Below are 23681 nucleotides of genomic sequence, written 5' to 3' on the forward strand. Positions count from 1 at the left end.
AAAGAAAAGGACACTTGTGAAATTTTCTTTTTATAAAAACGACACAAGATCCTCATTTATATTGAGGGTCCCTAATTAGACATAAAATCTACGGGGTATGCCACTCTTACCTTTAAACTTTTAAGACTAATTAGGGGCTGTTTGTTTTACCAACTGTTTGCTGTTACGGTTTACTGTTTGTTGTTATGGTTTGCTGTTGCTGTTACGGTTTGCTGTTTGCTATTTGAAAAATCTGCTTTTCCAAAAAGCAGAGATTCTCTGCTTTTGTAAAAGGCTGCTTTTCGAGTGTAAAAGGCAAACAGGAGATCACTAACCAAACACCCAATACTGCTTTTCAGATGTAAAAGGCAAACAGGAGGTCACTAACCAAACACATAAAACTCTCCTTTTTGAAGTGAAAAAGCAAAAAGGAGCATGAAAAGGAGCAACAAACACCCCCTTAATTTATTAGTCTCTATATTTTGACAAAACACACTGTTTAATCCCTGTATTTTCAAAAACACACAGTAAGGTCCCTAACCTTTTTCTCAGTGAACTGTTTAGTCATTCTGTTTGTTTGTTAGATTTTTTACCGTTTATGAATTCGGAAATGACTAAATTACCCTTTACTATTTACCGTTAAAGAAGGACATAGTCAAACAAGAGGAAGACAAGCAATAACTTAAAATTTAAATTCAAAATTTACCTTCAAATTTCAGAAGAGGAAATCCAATTTAAAAGAAGAAGCTATTTATATGAAGAACAAGAAAAAGAACACAGACCCAATGCTTACGAATCTGGACGATTAAGAAGAAAATCAAGAAGAAGAACACTCAAAATTGACTAACAGAATCTTCATGAGAATCTAACGGCATGGAATAAACAGTACACCGAGAAAAAACATTAGGGACTAAACAGTTTATCGAGAAAAATGTTAGAGATCTTATAATGTGATTTTGAAAATGTAGGGACTAAACAGTGTGTTTTGTCAACATATAGGGAATAATAAATTAATTACCTAACTTTTAATAAAAACCTATCAATAACCACATCTTGCTACCATATATCCATCTCAACTCAACTCAACAACAATATTATCAATTTGTATTGAAAAACATGTCGCACTTACACCACTTCTTCAGCTTCTGGCAAATATATCTCACCATAATACTCTCACTACTTACCATACTTCTGTTAAGCAATATCCGCAAGAAATCAACAGCTCAATTGCCGCCAGGTCCCCAGGGCTTGCCAATGCTTGGATACCTTCCATTTCTAGGCACTTTCCTCCACAAAAAGTTCACTGAATTAGCTGCAAAATATGGTCCTATCTACAAGCTCTGGCTCGGAAACAAATTGTACGTAGTAATTAGCTCACCTTTCCTTGCGAAGCAAGTTCTCCGTGACAACGACAAGATCTTTGCAAACCACGAACCAACCATGGCTGCTAAGATCATGAGTTATGGTGGAAACGATATAGCTTTCCGCTTTTATGATCTAGAATGGATGAAAATGCGTAAAGTGTTTGTTCGCGAGATGCTGAATAATGCAAGCATTGATGCCCTCTATCGGCTCAGAAAGCAAGAGATGCACAAGGGTATCAGGCATGCTTATAACAAAGCAGGGGAAGTAGTTGATTTTGGTGAATTGGTATTTGGAATAACTGCAAACTCTGTTATTAGTATGTTGTGTGGTGGCGCACTTAAAGGAGAGAAAAGAACTCATTTTATTGCAGAGTTTCGGAAAATGGCAGGGGAAATTATGATCTTATTTGGAAGAACTAATGTGTCTGATGTTTTTCCAATCCTAGCAAGATTTGAGTTGCAAGGTATAGAGAAACAAGCAAGGAGAGTACACTTACAATTTGACAAGATTTTTAATTCTGTGATAGAGCATCGTATCCGGGAAGGGAAAGAAGAAAAGAAAGAGGGAAATAAAGATTTCTTGCAGATTCTACTGGATTATAACAACCAAGGAGATGCTCAAACATCAATTACCATGAACCAAATCAAAGCCTTACTACTGGTATGATATGAAAATACTAGAAATCTTTTTTCACTAGAGTCATCTTTATTTTGATTAGCAATAAGGTATGTTTTTGAATTAGTGTGTGTATATATATACCTAACATAAAAAAATGATAAAACTTTGTTATAAATGTAATCATGAGCATAAATAACAGAACCCCAAAACAAGACTCCTAGTTAAGTCTAGAGGCCTAGGGAGAGGCATGTGTTGCCAACATCCATCCGTGATCAAGAATCACCCCTATAGGGATTAGAGCATCACTAATGGTTAGTAACAACAATTGTTACTTTTGTGGAGTTAGTAATAGAGAGAAGTAACATCCCATTAGGAGGGATTAATTTTTTAAAATTTTATAGGGTAAACAAATAATAATTAATTAATGAAAGGGACTGAAACTGAATTTATCCAGGAGTAAAGAGTATTTTTTGCACAAAAAGCTGAAGGCCACGCCTGGCACATCAGGCGCGAGATCTGGCGCGTGCAGACCACGCGCCAGAACTGGCGCCTCTGGCCCATGCATGGCCTTCAAATAGTTTATTTTTGGATTTTAGGGAGACAATTACTGTATGTTACTAATATATATATATATAACAAACTAATTTTTGTAACAAAGAAGTAAGGAGAACTTATCTCATTTAGTAACAACAAAATTAGGACCATTAGAGATGGTCTTAGTTCCACCTCGGCTTACCAATCCATATTCGTCTATGAGATGCTGATTACACCCACTAAATAAAGAATTGTCCATATTTTCCCAATCTAACCCAAAACACATTGTTTTGGTTTCAATAGGAGCAAACACAATTGTAAACTTATTATTTGCATCCTACGAATCAAAGGAACTATTTAAGCACAAATTGTTCTACGTTGAAAATGTCGGAATTTCATTTTTACAATTTATTACATTAGTTATATCTACACTTAAGAAAAACTTGGGTATTTTAGTCCCATTTGATTTTATAAGTTCATTCATGAATTGCTATTATTGGCAGGACATAGTGGTGGGTGGCACAGACACCCTAGCAACCATGCTAGAATAGACAATGACAGAAATAATGATAAATGAACAAGTAAAGAACAAAGTGTATAGAGAATTAGAAGAAGTAGTGGGTATCAACAATGAATTAGAAGAGTCTCATTTGCCCAAGTTAAAGTATCTTGATGCAGTATGCAAAGAGGCAAATCGTTTACATCCAACACTTCCTCTATTAGTACCTCATTTGTCAAGTGAATCTTGCACAATAGGAGGGTATACAATTCCAAAAGGAACTTCTATATTCCTCAATGTTTATGCTATCCACAGAGATCCCCTTCACTGGGAAAATCCATTGGAGTTTAGGCCTGAGAGATTCTTGGACAATAAGGCTGAAAATTTGGATTATTTGGGGAACAATTTTAAGTATCTACCATTTGGAGCAGGGAGAAGAGTTTGTGCAGGAATTCCATTAGCAGAGAGGGGATTAATGTACATATTGTTGAAACACCTTTCCACAAGATTTTGATTTGACAAAATCATCCATGATTAAGAGGCAATTAAATTTAAATGCTTTGATTTAATTGTACTAATGTGTTTGTTCAATATTGAGTGTAAAAATATATAAAGTAAAGACAGGACAAAAGTCAGCATAAGCAAAGCTGAGTGGAAAGCAACTCAACGTGACAAAATGGAAGCTGAGTGGAATAGGACTCAGAAGCAAAACAAAGCTGACTAAAATTGAAGACTTCCTCAGAAGCGTTTACACAGAACGGAGCTGACCAAGAATGAACTCAGCTTCGAAGTTGAACATCCGAAGATTACGAAGAAAGCTGAATGACTGTCACGACAGCATGAAGGATCCGTTCACTAAAGGACAAAGTCTGCAAATCTTCTGCACCAATAATTAGAACCTCGAAGACACATAAAAGACTAATTCCAAGAGTCATGGGTCATTGGATTATTGGTAAAAGACAACTGGCACAAACAGACAAGCCAGACGCAAGAAGACAAATCTGACGCCTGAAGAAAACAGAGAAAGGGAATGGCGGAGCAGTCTGAAGCTGGCCAGAAATTGTTCCCCAAAAGAGCTGTTTTGGTGTAAACGGTAACAACAACTCAAAGGATCCAAATATGCGATCTCCTTCTATAAAAGGACAATGAAGAACCTTGGATAAGATACTGAAGCATCAAGAGAAAAATACAAAGAAAGAAAATCTTGAAAGCACTCAAATACAAACAGATCTTACACCCATCTTTCTATTCTCTGTGTAAATGCTAGATTGATTGTTGTATAATTATCTAAAGTGTTCTTTAGCATAAAAAGAACAAGTCTGTGATCAATAGGAATATTGAGAGTGTTAAGCTGAGTGTTTGGTTGTAATCATTCAGTGGTAGAGAAATCTATGTGCTGGGTTGTAGCACTTAGTAGGAGTTGAGTAGACGAATAGAGGAAGGTACTCTTGCATATTCAACTGCCTTGTAATTGGTTTGTTCTCTGCCGTTAAAGAGCTCAGTATTGGATTCAAAAAGCCCGGAGGACTGTGGGGACTGGACGTAGGCAGAGAGGCCGAACCAGGATAAGTGATACTGAGTAATCTCTGAACTCTCTCTTATATTGTATGTGTTGTTTGCTATATTTACTCAGCATATAAATTGTCTAAGCTGACCTTGAGTAAATAAGTGGTGCCGAGTTAGAAGGAGACCTCCAAGAGTGTCAATTCTTAACTCAAGAGAAAACAACTTTAGTCAACATCTGACTAAAGCTGTCTTGAAACATATCTCACCAAGCTGACCAAAAGCTGAGTTAATAAACTCTCAAAATAACTTCCAGTCAGCTTAATTAAAACACGAAAAAGTTATATTAGTTCCTAACCCCCCATTTGGAACTAATTACCAAGGACCAACAAGTGGTATCAGAGCCTAAGCTCACTACTCAAAGATTTAACAATCTTGAGCTGATCCCTAAAAATGGGTGAGAATAGCACTCGGTTCCTTCCAGGAAACCAAACAACACAGATACTCCCTGAGGGACTATCAATCACTAGACCTCCCCTATTCTTTGGGTCAAATTATACATTCTGGAAGAATATGATGAAAAACTTTATTCAAGCCACAAACATGAGTGCATGGCTTGCAATTGTTCAGGGTCCACATGTGCCATACAAAACTGTTAACGATGAGAAAGTCGTTAAAAGTGAGGCTGAGTGGACAGAGGATGACCTCAGAAAATTACAAAACAATGCTTCGGCTATAAACATGCTTCACTGTGCGCTAGATGCTGCAGAATACAATAAGATTTCAGGTTGCGAGTCAGCACAGTAGATTTGGAAGAAGCTTGAAGTAACCTATGAAGGCACAAGCAAAGTTAAGGAGTCTAAAGTCAATCAACATATGAGACTCTACGAGCAGTTTGAGATGAATGAGAATGAAGACATCTCAGAAATGAACGCAAGGTTCACAAATATTATAAACGAGCTAAAAAGGCTTGGAAAGAACTTCACTGAAGAGGAACAGGTGAAGAAAATTCTGAGAAGTCTGCCTAAGAGTTGGCAAGCAAAGAAAACAGCCGTAGAAGAAGCTCAAGACTTGACTACCTATAAATATGATGAGCTGATCGGATCCCTGCTGACCCATGAAATCTCTATGAAAAACTTTGAAGCTAAAGAGAAAGAAAAATCAGAAGATAAGAAACAAAAGTCACTTGTCATGAAAGCTGACTCAACTGAAGCTGAGTCAACTGATAATGAGGAAATAGCATGTTCACCAGAAAGGTGAAGAAGCTGTTCAGAAGGAATGATAGAAACGGCAAAAGGTCATTTAGAAGAAATGATAAGTATAAAGCCGAGTCAAGTGACAAGTACAAGAAGGACAGCTCGAAGTCTGTCACATGCTTTGAGTGTTATCAAACTGGGCACATCAAGTCAAGCTGTCCCAACCTCAAAAAGGAGAAGAAGGGAAGCAAAAAGGCTATGGTAGCCACATTGAGTGACAGTGATGTGTCAACATCATCCGAAGCTGAGCAAAATGAAACAGCCAACATATGTTTCATGGCAGATGATGGAGCTGACCAATCCCAATCTGAGCAAGCTGACCTCTCTGAAGATTCCGAGCAGGAGGAAAACAACAATGATGTAACATCCTTACTTTTGCTTAGAAATGAAATGGTAAATTCCCTGAGTGACTTATATACACTAACTAAGAAGTGTAACAAAAAGATTAAGGCACTCAGCAGGCGCTGTGATGAGATTGAAGAGGTCAAACTGAGTGACCTCCGATATCTTCTCCAGGACAACTCTGACTTGCATACCAACATGCAAATCTTACATAAGTTTGTCACGGAGGTTCAATCTGAGTCAAAGAAACTTAGAAAGGATATCACAATGTTACAGAGTCAAGGGAAGGGCTCAAATAGAAATAAACCCCATGCTGAGTACGCAAATACTGGTCAGCATAAGCAATTTACTCAATGTGAGTGTTGTGGAAAAAGGGGGCACACAAAGGATGTGTGTTGGCACAACAAGCGAAATGTCCAATGTGACTTCTGCGGAAGAAAAGGCCATACCACAAAAGTATGTTGGCATGCCCAACACAATAATGCTGACCATACTCAGTTCAACCCACAAAGGGTACCTTTTTGTGATTTCTGTGGTAAGCCAGGCCACACCATAAAAGTATGCCGTCACAAGTTAAAATATGATTTTGCACCTGTTTATACTAACAAGAAAGGACCCAAAAGGGATTGGGTACCTAAAAATGAATAGTTTAAACTGCAGGTCAGCTTGACATGCGTGGAGAAGTCAAAACTATGGTATATAGACAGCGCATGCTCAAGGCATATGACAGGTGATGAAACTCAGTTCATCACACTAGAGCTTAAACGAGGTGGAAGTGTAAGCTTTGGAGACAACAAGAAGGGTAAGATAGTCGGCTCAGGTACTATCGGAGGTAACCCAACTATTGAGTCTGTCTCCTTAGTTAAAGGTTCAAATACAATCTGCTAAGTGTAGCTCAGCTTTGCAAGAGCGGCAGAAAGGTTGTATTTGATGATACTAAGTGTCAAATACTCGAGGGAAATACAAATGAATTAATTTTAACTGCCCCTCGTGTAGAAAATGTATACATGTTAAACTTAGAAAAACAGTTTTCTAAAAACATATTCTTAGTGTCTAAAGAGGACAACTCCTGGCTATGGCATAGAAGATTTGGGCATGTCAGCATGGACCTTCTTGCCAAATTAGCTAGAAAGCAATTAGTTGAGGGATTACCCAAATTAAAGTTTGAAAAAGATCAACTGTGTAAAGCTTGTCAGCAAGGCAAACAAACTAAAAAGTCATTTCATAGCAAAAATATTGTCTCAACCAAAAGACCATTGGAATTACTACACTTGGATCTTTTCGGACCTATCCAGCCACTCAGCTTGGGAGGTAAGAAATTTTCCTTGGTTATTGTAGATGATTTCTCTCGGTACACTTGGATCATCTTGCTGAGCTGCAAGGATGAAACCTTTGAGATGTTTACCACACTGATTAAAAAGCTTGAAAATGACAAAGACCTAAGAGTAGCTCACATTAGAAGCGACAATGGTGGAGAATTCAAAAACCAACAGTTTGATGAATTTTGTGAAATCAGTGGTATTGACCACAATTTCTCCGCTCCTAGAACACCTCAACAAAATGGGGTTGTTGAAAGGAAAAACAGAACTATTGTCGAAATAGCTAGGACAATGCTGAGTGAAAATAGGCTTCCAAAGTACTTCTGGGGTGAAGCTGTTCACACGGCATGTTACATACTGAATAGGGCTCTAGTTAGACCTATACTTAAGAAAACCCCATATGAACTTTGGAAAGGTCGAAAGCCCAACATTGGATACTTTCGTTCCTTTGGGTGTAAATGCTTTCTACTCAATACAAAAGACAACCTTGCTAAATTTGATGCTAAAGCTGACGAGGCGATCTTTTTAGGGTACTCAACAAACAGTAAAGCATATAGAGTATTTAATAAAAGAACTCAGGTTGTAGAAGAGTCTGTACATGTTGAGTTCGATGAAACTGACCCTACAGGTAAGTGAGCTCAGCCTGAAGAAGATGAACCAGGCTCAGCTTCTGCTGCTCAACCAGAAGCCTCTGAGTCATCTATACAGGAGCTGACCCAAGGTAAGCAAGAAATTGAAATATCATTTGCTGACCAATCTATTCCTGTAGAGATTGTAGAAACACCTCTTCCAAACGACTCAACACTGCACAAGGAAATTAAGATCCCAAGAGGACATACAGAACATGCCATTCTTGATGCCGCCAACAACAAATTAATGACCAGAGATCAGCTTAGAAAATACCTCAGCAATGTTGCATTCCTCTCAATATATGAGCCAAAGAACCTTGCCGATGCTGTGCAAGACGAGTATTGGATCAATGCTATGCAAGAGGAACTTGACCAATTCACTAGAAATGAGGTATGGGATTTTGTACCTAAACCTAGGAATCAAAAGCCCATAGGAACCAAGTGGGTCTTTAGAAATAAGCTAGATGAGCATGGAAATGTGATTAGAAACAAAGCTCGACTTGTAGCCCAAGGCTATAGTCAGCAAGAGGGTATAGACTATGGAGAAACATTTGCTCCTGTTGCTAGATTAGAAGCTATACGTATATTGTGTGCCTATGCCAGTTACATGAATTTTAAACTATACCAAATGGATGTAAAAAGTGCGTTTCTTAATGGCTTTATAAACGAAGAGGTATATGTTAATCAACCTCCCGAGTTTGAAGATCCAAAGTTTCCAAACCATGTTTATAAACTCAAAAAGGCCTTGTACGGCCTAAAGCAAGCTCCAAGAGCTTGGTATGAGAGGTTGACCAATTTCCTGCTGACCAGGAACTATGTCAGAGGAAAAGCTGACACAACCTTGTTTATTAAGAAAAAGGGTAAACATACCCTACTTGCACAGATATACGTAGATGATATAATATTTGGTGCTACTGACGAGTCTTTGTGCAAAGAATTTAGCCAACAGATGCAAACTGAGTTTGAAATGTCAATGATGGGTGAACTCAACTTCTTCATTGGACTTCAAATCAAGCAAGGTAAGAATGGCATCTTTATAAGTCAGTCTAAGTACACCAAGGAAATGTTAAAGAAATTCAGCATGGTAGATTGCAAACCAATATCAATCCTCATGGGTACTGATACTGTCCTATGCAAGGATGAGAAGAGTAAGTCAGTTGATAGTAAACTCTATCGAGGTATGATAGGTTCTTTACTCTATCTCACTGCTAGTAGACCAGATATTCAATACTCAGTATGCTATTGTGCTAGATATCAACCTAACCCCAGGGAATCTCATCTAACGGCTGTGAAAAGAATTTTTAGATTCTTGCAAAGCTCAGTTGATGTAGGTCTATGGTATCCAACCTCAAATGACTTCACACTCATTGGATATACTGATGCTGACTATGGACGAGATAAGCTAGAACGGAAGAGTACTTCGGGAGGATGTCATTTCCTTGGAAGCTGTCTAGTATCTTGGTTCAGCAAGAAGCAGTCATCCGTAGCTCTGTCTACAACTGAAGCTGAGTACGTGGCTGCTGGAAGCTGTGTTGCCCAAGTCCTATGGATAAAGCAACAGCTTGAGGATTATGGAGTCAAAACAAAGACAATAGAGATCAAGTGTGACAACAAAAGTGCCATTGATCTATCTAAGAATCCAGTCCAACACAACAGAATGAAGCATGTTAGCATAAGGCATCACTTCATCAGAGACCATGTACTAAAAGATGAGATCAAGCTGACCTATGTGCCAACAAATGATCAGCTTGCGGATATCTTCACTAAGCCCTTAGCACGAGAACAATTCAATATACTGAGGGAAGCCATTTGTATGTCAAATCCACTCTAAATAATTCTGTATGATTGAATGATTGCTATACTCAGTGGCAATTTGAATGAATGTGCAAATGCCATGCTAAGTAAATTAAAAATAAATATCTACTCTCTATTTAAGTTTAAAAATAGAAAAATAGCCTCATGCTAAATAGACATAAACATTGAGTGGTTATACTGAGTAGATATAAATGTTGAGTAAATATCCTATGCTGAGTAGATAGACATATTGAGTCTTCATCCTATGCTGAGTAGAAGCACATACTGAATGCCCAAACGTGTGCTGAGTTATTTCGAGATAGACAAAACATGGGCACTCAACATCACAAACGCTTCGAATTCTAGAAAAATAAAAAAGAAACCCACTTGCGTAAAATGAACCTACACGTGTAACCTCTGGCACCTTGGAAAGATGCACATTAATGGCAAATCCCATGCGCCGAAGATGTCATAAATGACAGAATCTTTGTCGGTTGAACGTCCCTAGGTAAAACGGCTAGTTAATGAATAGGGGCCGCCGTAAATCTATATAAAAAGTGGAAGAATCCCCACTCCTCACTCTTTACGCTTGTAATCTCCTGCAATCGAACTTCTCTCTCTCCTTAAAACCTCAAAACCTTCAAAAATGGCTTCCGGCAAAGACAAAACCCCTAAAACTCAAACCTCAAACAAACCCACTCAGGCTGACCTCGCCGGCTCCTCACAACCAGTGAAAAGAACCATGATTAAAGTTCACAAAAAGGTCAACAATCTGGAGGTTCTAAGATGCCGATGGTTTTCTCCAAGCTTTGTCTCGTCTGAGAAACCATTCTGTGAATGGATCGAGAAGAACAAGTGGAAAGGTCTCTTCTCTCTTTCAGGAACAACCTATCCCAGGGTAGTACGAGAATTCTACTCGAATCTACATGTTGATGCAGATGACTCTGACTATTTGGAGACCACAGTTAAAGGTCAGAAAATCATTGTAACCCCTGCCTATCTAGCCACCCTACTAGATTTACCAGACGAAGGAATCCAGTTTAGACCGACGAAGGAGAAAGTGCCAAAAGACACGGCTGAGAAGATCAAGGGGTTCTGTAAACCCAAGGATCATAAGGGAGAAATACCCAGCACCTGCATGGGTAAAGAACAAAAGATGGTCCACTACATGCTGACCACCTTTATCTTCCCCAAACTCAGCTCAGCTTCATCCACCTCCAACTTCGAGCAGTGCTTTATCTGGCATATGCTGACCTACACTCCACTCAACCTTCCCGTCTTCCTAGTTGGAGCTCTTCAAAGAAGTGGTAAGAAACTCCGCTTAGGCTCTTTCATTACAAAAATTATTGAGGACAAGTAAATAGAGACGGTGAATGAAACAAGTACATTGGGGAGTGAAATCACTGCAGTTCTACTGGATGGACTGTTGTACAATCAACCCTTAAAGGGATATGAAGGAGCTGGAGATGCTGAAGAAGATGAAGAAGCTGAGCAACCAGAAATTGAGCTCGAAACTGAGCCTGCAAGAGATGTTGAGGCTCATGCTGAGTCACCTAAGACAGCTCAGCCTGAGAGGAAGAAGAAAAGGAAGGCTATAGAAACCTGCTCAAAAGACATTCATGCAGTCCCAAAGAAAGTAAGGCTATTATCAAAAGAAAAAGCTAAAGCTGACAAGGCTAAGGAGCAAGCTGAGAAAAGAAAACGGCAAGAAGAGCCTGAGGATGAGGAAGAAGAAACTCCAGAATCCCCTTTAAAGAAAAAGAAAAAGGGTAACTCCTTAAAGATAGTGGAAGCTGTCCCACTAGACTATACTCAACCTGAAGGTCATGGAACTAATCAAGAAAAGGAAGCTGTAGAAGAAACAGTGGTACATGTTGAGCACTAAGAAGCTAATACTGAGCAGGAAGAACATCCCAATGTTGAGAAATCTCAGGATGGTGTTGAGCAAGGAGAAAGAGAAAGTAATGCTGTTGAGGGTCAAGTTGAGCAACTTGTAGAAGAGACAGTTGCTACTGAGTCCTGTGAAGGTATTCGAACGGACCATTCACCGCCAAGAGCTGAGACACGGCGACAACTCAAAAAGAAAGCGCAAAAGCAAATTGATCTCATGGACGACTTCCCTATTGATGAGCTTGAAACTGACCTCTCTACAATCCAGTTCCAGTACTTCTCTAATGAGACTGAGTCACCACCAGAAAATCCTGTAGAAAAACAAGCCTCTGTTACTCAGGATGAGGAACAAGCCAAAAACCCTGCAGATCCAATCCAAACTGCTCAAGTTGAGCCAACTCCTGCCTCAACTCCACCTTCAACTCAACATGTTAGTGACTCAGCTCATCCAATCAATCAAAGTCCAGGTACAAATCAAGGTACACAATCTGGCAGAGAACCAACTCCTCCTCCACCATCAAACTCAGTACCAGCCTCTGAGTCTAACACTGCTAGATTTGCATACTTGAATGCTACTGAGTCTGGCCGACGTGTCATTGCTTCTGCTCAGTCCTTGCTTCAAGATTTCAATACTACTCAAGCTGATGGTCACCAATCTACTCAAGCTGAGTCCTCCCACCTGTCAGGTATTACTCAGCTTCTGAATGAACTTTAAGGACTAAAGGATCTGGTTAGCGTTATCACTATGGTTCAAACTCAGCAACCGAATCAAGGGCAAATAGCAAAATTGACTGAACTGATGCTTACAATGGCAACCCATATGAATTCACTTGAAGGGCAAGTTCAAAAATTATCGGCAGTCAATCCAGGGTATGCAACTTCAACTGAACTGCACGAATACTTTGTTAAGTTAAATGCGGAACTGACCAAATCTAGTGCCACTACCCATACTGAGTATGCTACCTCTGCTGAGTTGCATGATTGCTTTACCAAGCTGAATGCTGAGCTGACCAAATCAAGTCCCCCCGGCAATGCTGAGTTTGCCACCTCTGCCGAACTTCAACAATGCTTCACCAAGCTTCATACTGAGCTGACCAGTAAACGTGACTTAGTATCCTCCTCTTCTCAGTGCACTATTGACCAATTAAGTGAAGCAGTCAGACTACTCAACATCGACACAGCCCAGATAGATGTTGATCCAATCTCCAACAGTGAACTCATGAGCTTTTCACAAGATATCATGAAGGCAATGCGCATCAACAATGCCCAGCGCATGTTTTATGATTCTGCTCTGCTCAAACTGTACCATCAATCTTTTGGTCAAATCACAAGCTCACTCACCTGCCTGAGCAAATCCCATGAATGCCTCCTCAGCATGATCAGCAGCTCCTTTCGGGTTCCTAGGCATATCCAGGACGATAGTGTACCAGTCATTGATGGCTTGGGTGAAAGCACCAAAAGGCTTCAGCGCTACTCCCATTATCTCTCCTCTGCAGCACGAAATGAAACCTTCCTCTACAAACCCGATGATGGCAAAACGGGGGAGACAAGTCAAGGAGGAACTCAGCCTCAGCCTGCAGGTAATTCTTCTGGAAGCAAAGAAAAAGAAAAAGGCAAATGAATTGCTCAAGCTGATCACTCGGCTCAGAAAAAGAAGAAGTAGAACTAGCTTAGTCAATATCTAGGACTTAGCTTTATATCCTGTCTGTCTTTGAATGTATGTGTTTTTGGAAGGTCAATATATTATAAATATTAATTTTCTTCCTGACCTGACTAATAAAATTTGAACAAACAGATCAAGAAGTTAAATACACTCAGTATGCATTAACACCAAAACAACTTATGCAATAAACTGAGAGACAACATACTTCTAATATTTTAAAAAAAAACTGACTTAAATCCAAACAATTTCAAATCTAAAACTAAGTCAGTATATACAAATGTCTTAAGTCTAATTCAATTAGATCTTGGAAGGTTTAGAATTAAGTTAAGACAATATGTGCAACCCTTATGGGGGAGTCATTTCAAAAATTATCAATCATGGGGTAACTTATAACTGAGTTCCGTAATTATGTATTTTGCCAACATCAAAATAGGGGAGTTTGTTGAAACACCTTTCCACAAGATTTTGATTTGACAAAATCATCCATGATTAAGCGGCAATTAAATTTAAATGCTTTGATTTAATTGTACTAATATGTTTGTTCAATATTGCGTGCAAAAATATATAAAGTAAAGACAGGACAAAAGTCAGCATAAGCAAAGCTGAGTGGAAAGCAACTAAGCATGACAAAATGGAAGCTGAGTGGAATAGGACTCAGAAGCAAAACGAAGCTGACTAAAATTGAAGACTTCCTCAAAGGCGTTTACACAGAACGGAGCTGACCAAGAATGAACTCAGCTTAGAAGTTGAACATCCGAAGATTACGAAGAAAGCTGAATGACAGTCAGGACAGCATGAAGGATCCGTTCACTAAAGGACAAAGTCTGCAAATTGTCTGCACCAATAATTGGAACCTCGAAGACACATAATAGACTAATTCCAAGAGTCATGGGTCATTGGATTATTGGAAACAGACAACTGGCACAAACAAACAAGCCAGACGCAAGAAGACAAATCTGACGCCTGAAGAAAACACAGAAAGGGAATGGCGGAGCAGTCTGTAGCTGACCAGAAATTGTTCCCCAAAAGAGCCGTTTTGGTGTTAACGGTAACAACAATTCAAGATCCAAATCTGCAATTTCCTTCTATAAAAAGACAATGAAGAACCTTGGATCATAATCCGAGCATCAAGAGAAAAATACAAAGAGAGAAAATCTTGAAAGCACTCAAATAAAAAAAAGATCTTACACCAACTTTTCTATTCTCTGTGTAAATGCTAGATTGATTGTTGTATAATCATCTAAAGTGTTCTTTAGCATAAAAAGAACAAGTCTGTGATCAATAGGAATATTGAGAGTGTTAAGCTGAGTGTTTGGTTGTAAGCATTCAGTGGTAGAGAAATCTAGGTGCTGGGTTGTAGCACTTAGTAGGAGTTGAGTAGACGAATAGAGGAAGGTACTCTTGCATATTCAACTTCCTTGTAATTGGTTTGTGCTCTACCGTTAAAGAGCTCAGTATTGGATTCAAAAAGCCCGGAGGACTCTGGGGACTGGACGTAGGCAGAGAGGCCGAACCAGGATAAGTGATACTGAGTAATCTCTGAACTCTCTCTTATGTTGTATATGTTGTTTGCTATATTTACTCAGCATATAAATTGTCTAAGTTGACCTTGAGTAAATAAGTGGTGCTGAGTTAGAAGCTGACCTCCAAGAGTGTCAATTCTTAATGCAAGAGAAAACAACTTTAGTCAACATCTGACTAAAGCTGTCTTGAAACATATCTCACCAAGCTGACCAAAAGCTGAGTTAATAAACTCTCAAAATAACTTCCAGTCAGCTTAATTAAAACGCTAAAAAGTTATATTAGTTCCTAACCCCCCCCCCCTTGGAACTAATTACCAGGGACCAACATAGCTCACATTAGAAGCGACAATGGTGGAGAATTCAAAAACCAACAGTTTGATGAATTTTGTGAAATCAGTGGTATTGACCACAATTTCTCCGCTCCTAGAACACCTCAACAAAATGGGGTTGTTGAAAGGAAAAACAGAACTATTGTCGAAATAGCTAGGACAATGCTGAGTGAAAATAGGCTTCCAAAGTACTTCTGGGGTGAAGCTGTTCACACGGCATGTTACATACTGAATAGGGCTCTAGTTAGACCTATACTTAAGAAAACCCCATATGAACTTTGGAAAGGTCGAAAGCCCAATATTGGATACTTTCGTTCCTTTGGGTGTAAATGCTTTCTACTCAATACAAAAGACAACCTTGCTAAATTTGATGCTAAAGCTGACGAGGCGATCTTTTTAGGGTACTCAACAAACAGTAAAGCATATAGAGTATTTAATAAAAGAACTCAGGTTGTAGAAGAGTTTGTACATGTTGAGTTCGATGAAACTGACCCTACAGGTAAGTGAGCTCAGCCTGAAGAAGATGAACCAGGCTCAGCTTCCGCTGCTCAACCAGAAGCCTCTGAGTCATCTATACAGGAGCTGACCCAAGGTAAGCAAGAAATTGAAATATCATTTGCTGACCAATCTATTCCTGTAGAGATTGTAGAAACACCTCTTCCAAACGACTCAACACTGCACAAGGAAATTAAGATCCCAAGAGGACATACAGAACAGGCCATTCTTGATGCCGCCAACAACAAATTAATGACCAGAGATCAGCTTAGAAAATACCTCAGCAATGTTGCATTCCTCTCAATATATGAGCCAAAGAACCTTGCCGATGCTGTGCAAGACGAGTATTGGATCAATGCTATGCAAGCGGAACTTGACCAATTCACTAGAAATGAGGTATGGGATTTAGTACCTAAACCTAGGAATCAAAAGCCCATAGGAACCAAGTGGGTCTTTAGAAATAAGCTAGATGAGCATGGAAATGTGATTAGAAACAAAGCTCGACTTGTAGCCCAAGGCTATAGTCAGCAAGAGGGTATAGACTATGGAGAAACATTTGCTCCTGTTGCTAGATTAGAAGCTATACGTATATTGTGTGCCTATGCCAGTTACATGAATTTTAAACTATACCAAATGGATGTAAAAAGTGCGTTTCTTAATGGCTTTATAAACGAAGAGGTATATGTTAATCAACCTCCCGAGTTTGAAGATCCAAAGTTTCCAAACCATGTTTATAAACTCAAAAAGGCCTTGTACGGCCTAAAGCAAGCTCCAAGAGCTTGGTATGAGAGGTTGACCAATTTCCTGCTGACCAGGAACTATGTCAGAGGAAAAGCTGACACAACCTTGTTTATTAAGAAAAAGGGTAAACATACCCTACTTGGACAAATATACGTAGATGATATAATATTTGGTGCCACTGACGAGTCTTTGTGCAAAGAGTTTAGTCAACAGATGCAAACTGAGTTTGAAATGTCAATGATGGGTGAAATCAACTTCTTCCTTGGACTTCAAATCAAGCAAGGTAAGAATGGCATCTTTATAAGTCAGTCTAAGTACACCAAGGAAATGTTGAAGAAATTCAGCATGGTAGATTGCAAACCAATATCAACCCCTATGGGAACTGATACTGTCCTATACAAGGATGAGAAGAGTAAGTCAGTTGATAGTAAACTCTATCGAGGTATGATAGGTTCTTTACTCTATCTCACTGCTAGTAGACCGGATATTCAATACTCAGTATGCTATTGTGCTAGATATCAAGCTGACCCCAGGGAATCTCATCTAACGGCTGTGAAAAGAATTTTTAGATACTTGCAAAGCTCAGTTGATGCAGGTCTATGGTATCCAACCTCAAATGACTTCACACTCATTGGATATACTGATGCTGACTATGGACGAGATAAGCTAGAACGGAAGAGTACTTCGGGAGGATGTCATTTCCTTGGAAGCTATCTAGTATCTTGGTTCAGCAAGAAGCAATCATCCGTAGCTCTGTCTACAGCTGAAGCTGAGTACGTGGCTGCTGGAAGCTGTGTTGCTCAAGTCCTATGGATAAAACAACGGCTTGAGGATTATGGAGTCAAAACAAAGACAATAGAGATCAAGTGTGACAACAAAAGTGCTATTGATCTATCTAAGAATCCAGTCCAACACAGTAGAATGAAGCATGTTAGCATAAGGCATCACTTCATCAGAGACCATGTACTAAAAGATGAGATCAAGCTGACCTATGTGCCAACAAATGATCAGCTTGCGGATATCTTCACTAAGCCCTTAGCACGAGAACAATTCAATATACTGAGGGAAGCCATTGGTATGTCAAATCCACTCTAAATAATTCTGTATGATTGAATGATTGCTATACTGAGTGGAAATTTGAATGAATGTGCAAATGCCATGCTAAGTAAATTAAAAATAAAATATCTACTCTCTATTTAAGTTTAAAAATAGAAAAATAGCCTCATGCTAAATAGACATAAACATTGAGTGGTTATACTGAGTAGATACAAATGTTGAGTAAATATCCTATGCTGAGTAGATAGACATATTGAGTCTTCATCCTATGCTGAGTAGATAGACATATTGAGTCTTCATCCTATGCTGAGTAGAAGCATATACTGAATGCTCAAACGTATGCTGAGTTATTTCGAGATAGACAAAACATGGGCACTCAACATCACAAACGCTTCGAATTCTAGAAAAATCAAAAAGAAACCCACTTGCGTAAAATGAACCTACACGTGTAACCTCTGGCACCTTGGAAAGACGCACATTAATGGCAAATCCCATGCACCGAAGATGTCATAAATGACAGAATCTTTGTCGGTTGAACGTCCCTAGGTAAAACGGCTAGTTAATGAATAGGGGCCACCGTAAATCTATATAAAAAGTGGAAGAATCCCCACTCTTCACTCTTTACGCTTGTAATCTCCTGCAATCGAACTTCTCTCTCTCCTTAAAACCTCAAAACCTTCAAAAATGGCTTCCGGCAAAGACAAAACCCCTAAAACTCAAACCTCAAACAAACCCACTCAGGCTGACCTCGCCGGCTCCTCACAACCAGTGAAAAGAACCATGATTAAAGTTCATAAAAAGGTCAACAATCTGGAGGTTCTAAGATGCCGATGGTTTTCTCCAAGCTTTGTCTCGTCTGAGAAACCATTCTGTGAATGGATCGAGAAGAACAAGTGGAAAGGTCTCTTCTCTCTTTCAGGAACAACCTATCCCAGGTTAGTACGGGAATTCTACTCGAATCTACATGTTGATGCAGATGACTCTGACTATTTGGAGACCACAGTTAAAGGTCAGAAAATCATCGTAACCACTGCCTATCTAGCCACCCTACTAGATTTACCAGACGAAGGAATTCAGTTTAGAACGACGAAGGAGAAAGTGCCAAAAGACACGGCTGAGAAGCTCAAGGGGTTCTGTAAACCCAAGGATCATAAGGGTGAAATACCCAGCACCTGCATGGGTAAAGAACAAAAGATGGTCCACTACATGCTGACCACCTTTATCTTCCCCAAACTCAGCTCAGCTTCATCCGCCTCCAACTTCGAGCAGTGCTTCATCTGGCACATGCTGACCTACACTCCACTCAACCTTCCCGTCTTCCTAGTTGGAGCTCTTCAACGAAGTGGTAAGAAACTCCGCTTGGGCTCTCTCATTACAAAAATTATTGAGGACAAGCAAATAGAGACGGTGAATGAAACAAGTACATTGGGGAGTGAAATCACTGCGGTTCTACTGGATGGACTGTTGTACAATCAACCCTTAAAGGGATATGAAGGAGCTGGAGATGCTGAAGAAGATGAAGAAGCTGAGGAACCAGAAATTGAGCTCGAAACTGAGCCTGCAAGAGATGTTGAGGCTCATGCTGAGTCACCTGAGACAGCTCATCCTGAGAGGAAGAAGAAAAGGAAGGCTATAGAAACCTGCTCAAAAGACATTCATGCAGTCCCAAAGAAAGTAAGGCTATTATCAAAAGAAAAAGCTAAAGCTGACAAGGCTAAGGAGCAATCTGAGAAAAGAAAAAGGCAAGAAGAGCCTGAGGATGAGGAAGAAGAAACTCCAGAATCCCCTTTAAAGAAAAAGAAAAAGGGTAACTCCTTAAAAATAGTGGAAGCTGTCCCACTAGACTGTACTCAACCTGAAGGTCATGGAACTAATCAAGAAAAGGAAGCTGTAGAAGAAACAGTGGTACATGTTGAGCACCAAGAAGCTAATACTGAGCAGGAAGAACATCCCAATGTTGAGAAATCTCAGGATGGTGTTGAGCAAGGAGAAAGAGAAAGTAATGCTGTTGAGGGTCAAGTTGAGCAACTTGTAGAAGAGACAGTTGCTACTGAGTCCTGTGAAGGTATTCGAACGTACCATTCACCGCCAAGAGCTGAGACACGGCGACGACTCAAAAAGAAAGCGCAAAAGCAAATTGATCTCATGGACGACTTCCCTATTGATGAGCTTGAAACTGACCTCTCTACAATCCAGTTCCAGTACTTCTCTAATGAGACTGAGTCACCACCAGAAAATCCTGTAGAAAAACAAGCCTCTGTTACTCAGGATGAGGAACAAGCCAAAAACCCTGCAGATCTAATCCAAACTGCTCAAGTTGAGCCAACTCCTGCCTCAACTCCACCTTCAACTCAACATGTTAATGACTCAGCTCATCCAATTAATCAAAGTCCAGGTACCAATCAAGGTACACAATCTGGCAGAGAACCAACTCCTCCTCCACCATCAAACTCAATACCAGCCTCTGAGTCTAACACTGCTAGATTTGCATACTTGAATGCTACTGAGTCTGGCCGATGTGTCATTGCTTCTGCTCAGTCCTTGCTTCAAGATTTCAATACTACTCAAGCTGATGGTCACCAATCTACTCAAGCAGAGTCCTCCCACCTGTCAGGTATTACTCAGCTTCTGAATGAACTTCGAGGACTAAAGGATCTGGTTAGCGTTATCACTACGGTTCAAACTCAGCAACCGAATCAAGGGCAAATAGCAAAACTGACTAAACTGGTGCTTACAATGGCAACCCATATGAACTCACTTGAAGGGCAAGTTCAAAAATTGTCGGCAGTCAATCCAGGGTATGCAACTTCAACTGAACTGCACGAATACTTTGTTAAGTTAAATGCGGAACTGACCAAATCTAGTGCCACTACCCATACTGAGTATGCTAACTCTACTGAGTTGCATGATTGCTTTACCAAGCTGAATGCTGAGCCGACCAAATCAAGTCCACCCGACAATGCTGAGTTTGCCACCTCTGCCGAACTTCAACAATGCTTCACCAAGCTTCATACTGAGCTAACCAGTACACGTGACTTAGTATCCTCCTCTTCTCAGTGTACTATTGACCAATTAAGTGAAGCAGTCAGACTACTCAACATCGACAGAGCCCAGATGGATGTTGATCCAATCTCCAACAGTGAACTCATGAGCTTTTCACAAGCTATCATGAAGGCAATGCACATCAACAATGCCCAGCGCATGTTTTATGATTCTGCTCTGCTCAAACTGTACCATCAATCTTTTGGTCAAATCACAAGCTCACTCACCTGCCTGAGCAAATCCCATGAATGCCTCCTCAGCATGATCAGCAGCTCCCTTCGGGTTCCTAGGCATATCCAGGATGATAGTGTACTAGTCATTAATGGCTTGGGTGAAAGCACCAAAAGGCTTCAGCGCTACTCCCATTATCTCTCCTCTGCAGCACGAAATGAAACCTTCCTCTACAAACCCGATGATGGCAAAACGGGGGAGACAAGTCAAGGAGGAACTCAGCCTCAACCTGCAGGTAATGCTTCTGGAAGCAAAGAGAAAGAGAAAGGCAAAGGAATTGCACAAGCTGATCACTCGGCGCAGAAAAAGAAGAAGTAGAACTAGCTTAGTCATTGTCTAAGACTTAGCTTTATATCCTGTTTTTGAATGTATGTTTTTTTTAGGTCAATATATAACAAGTATCAGTTTTCTTCCTGATCTGACTAATAAAATTTGAACAAACAAATCAAGAAGTTAAATACACTCAGTATGCATTAACACCAACTTATGCAATAAACTGAGAGACAACATACTTCTAATATTTTTGAAAAACTGACTTAAATCCAAACAAGTTCAAATCTAAAACTAAGTCAGTAAACACAAATGTCTTAAGTCTAATTCAATTAGATCTTGGAAGGTTTAGAATTAAGTTAAGACAATATGTGCAACCCTTACGGGGGAGTCATTTCAAAAATTATCAATCATGGGGTAACTTATAACTGAGTTCCGTAATTATGTATTTTGCCAACATCAAAATGGGGGAGTTTGTTGAAACACCTTTCCACAAGATTTTGATTTGACAAAATCATCCATGATTAAGAGGCAATTAAATTTAAATGCTTTGATTTAATTGTACTAATGTGTTTGTTCAATATTGAGTGCAAAAATATATAAAGTAAAGATAGGACAAAAGTCAGCATAAGCAAAGCTGAGTGGAAAGCAACTCAGCATGACAAAATGGAAGCTGAGTGGAATAGGACTCAGAAGCAAAACAAAGCTGACTAAAATTGAAGACTTCCTCAGAAGCGTTTACACAGAACGGAGCTGACCAAGAATGAACTCAGCTTCGAAGTTGAACATCCGAAGATTACGAAGAAAGTTGAATGACTGTCAGGACAGCATGAAGGATCCGTTCACTAAAGGACAAAGTCTGCAAATCTTCTGCACCAATAATTAGAACCTCGAAGACACATAAAAGACTAATTCCAAGAGTCATGGGTCATTGGATTATTGGTAAAAGACAACTGGCACAAATAGACAAGCCATACGCAAGAAGACAAATCTGACGCCTGAAGAAAACAGAGAAAGGGAATGGCGGAGCAGTCTGAAGCTGGCCAGAAATTGTTCCCCAAAAGAGCCGTTTTGGTGTAAATGGTAACAACAACTCAAAGGATCCAAATCTGCGATCTCCTTCTATAAAAGGACAATGAAGAACCTTGGATAAGATACTGAAGCATCAAGAGAAAAATACAAAGAAAGAAAATCTTGAAAGCACTCAAATACAAACAGATCTTACACCCATCTTTCTATTCTCTGTGTAAATGCTAGATTGATTGTTGTATAATCATCTAAAGTGTTCTTTAGCATAAAAAGAACAAGTCTGTGATCAATAGGAATATTGAGAGTGTTAAGCTGAGTGTTTGGTTGTAAGCATTCAGTGGTAGAGAAATCTAGGTGCTGGGTTGTAGCACTTAGTAGGAGTTGAGTAGACGAATAGAGGAAGGTACTCTTGCATATTCAACTGCCTTGTAATTGGTTTGTGCTCTACCGTTAAAGAGCTCAGTATTGGATTCAAAAAGCCCGGAGGATTGTGGGGACTGGACGTAGGCAGAGAGGCCGAACCAGGATAAGTGATACTGAGTAATCTCTGAACTCTCTCTTATATTGTATGTGTTGTTTGCTATATTTACTCAGCATATAAATTGTCTAAGCTGACCTTGAGTAAATAAGTGGTGCTGAGTTAGAAGGAGACCTCCAAGAGTGTCAATTCTTAACTCAAGAGAAAACAACTTTAGTCAACATCTAACTAAAGCTGTCTTGAAACATATCTCACCAAGCTGACCAAAAGCTGAGTTAATAAACTCTCAAAATAACTTCCAGTCAGCTTAATTAAAACACGAAAAAGTTATATTAGTTCCTAACCCCCCTTGGAACTAAGTATCAGGGACCAACACATATTGGGTTCAATGTTAAATACATTTGAATGGACAATACCACATGGAACAGAGCTAGAATTGTCTGATAAATTTGGGATTGTTATTAAGAAAATGAAGCCATTAATGCTTGTTCCTAAACCTAGGCGATCTGGTTTGGATCTTTACTAAAGGGAATGACTCATCTGGATGGATATATCTTCAATTAGTTATTTCATTTTGAATACCTACCAATAATTTAGTTGTGTTTCTTATTACTTAAGTGCTTATGTAGGTTGAAGATATAAACACAAACATAACATGGACATATAATGTATGTTGAGATTTAAGAAAGTAAGATTAAAAGGAAGAGAATGATGATCTGCATATATTTACATATAGTCTTTTTTTTTTAATCTCTATCTGCAATTGAAACTTGAATGATGAATTTCTTCTTCACTTGTTAAATGCTCAATTAGATGCTCAAATTTGGAATGCTATTAACCTAGGGGGACATATCAGCATTTTGAGTACAAATCCCTTCTTCAGCATAACTTAAGGTATGGGCACGCTTTAGGATTTGACAAATTTCTTCAAATTCTCTTTAAGGTCCATAAAATCATCATTTTAACCATCAATTTAAAATTGAGTCTTAAAAACACCTGCAAAATGTAAACTTGCACCTAAACAACTAGACTATAACACTAAACTCTAAGGAATTAAGATATAAATATATATATAAATACGAACCAATCATGGGCA

General features: G+C 39.3%; 1 pseudogene; it reads left to right on the top strand.

Moving 5' to 3' along the window:
- Positions 1-1185: 1185 nt before the first annotated feature.
- On the top strand, positions 1186-23111 carry LOC136213407 (flavonoid 3',5'-hydroxylase-like; annotated as a pseudogene).
- Positions 23112-23681: the final 570 nt, after the last annotated feature.

The sequence above is a fragment of the Euphorbia lathyris genome, chromosome 1 (genome assembly GCF_963576675.1).
Source record: "Euphorbia lathyris chromosome 1, ddEupLath1.1, whole genome shotgun sequence".
In the NCBI taxonomy this organism is placed as follows: domain Eukaryota; kingdom Viridiplantae; phylum Streptophyta; class Magnoliopsida; order Malpighiales; family Euphorbiaceae; genus Euphorbia; species Euphorbia lathyris.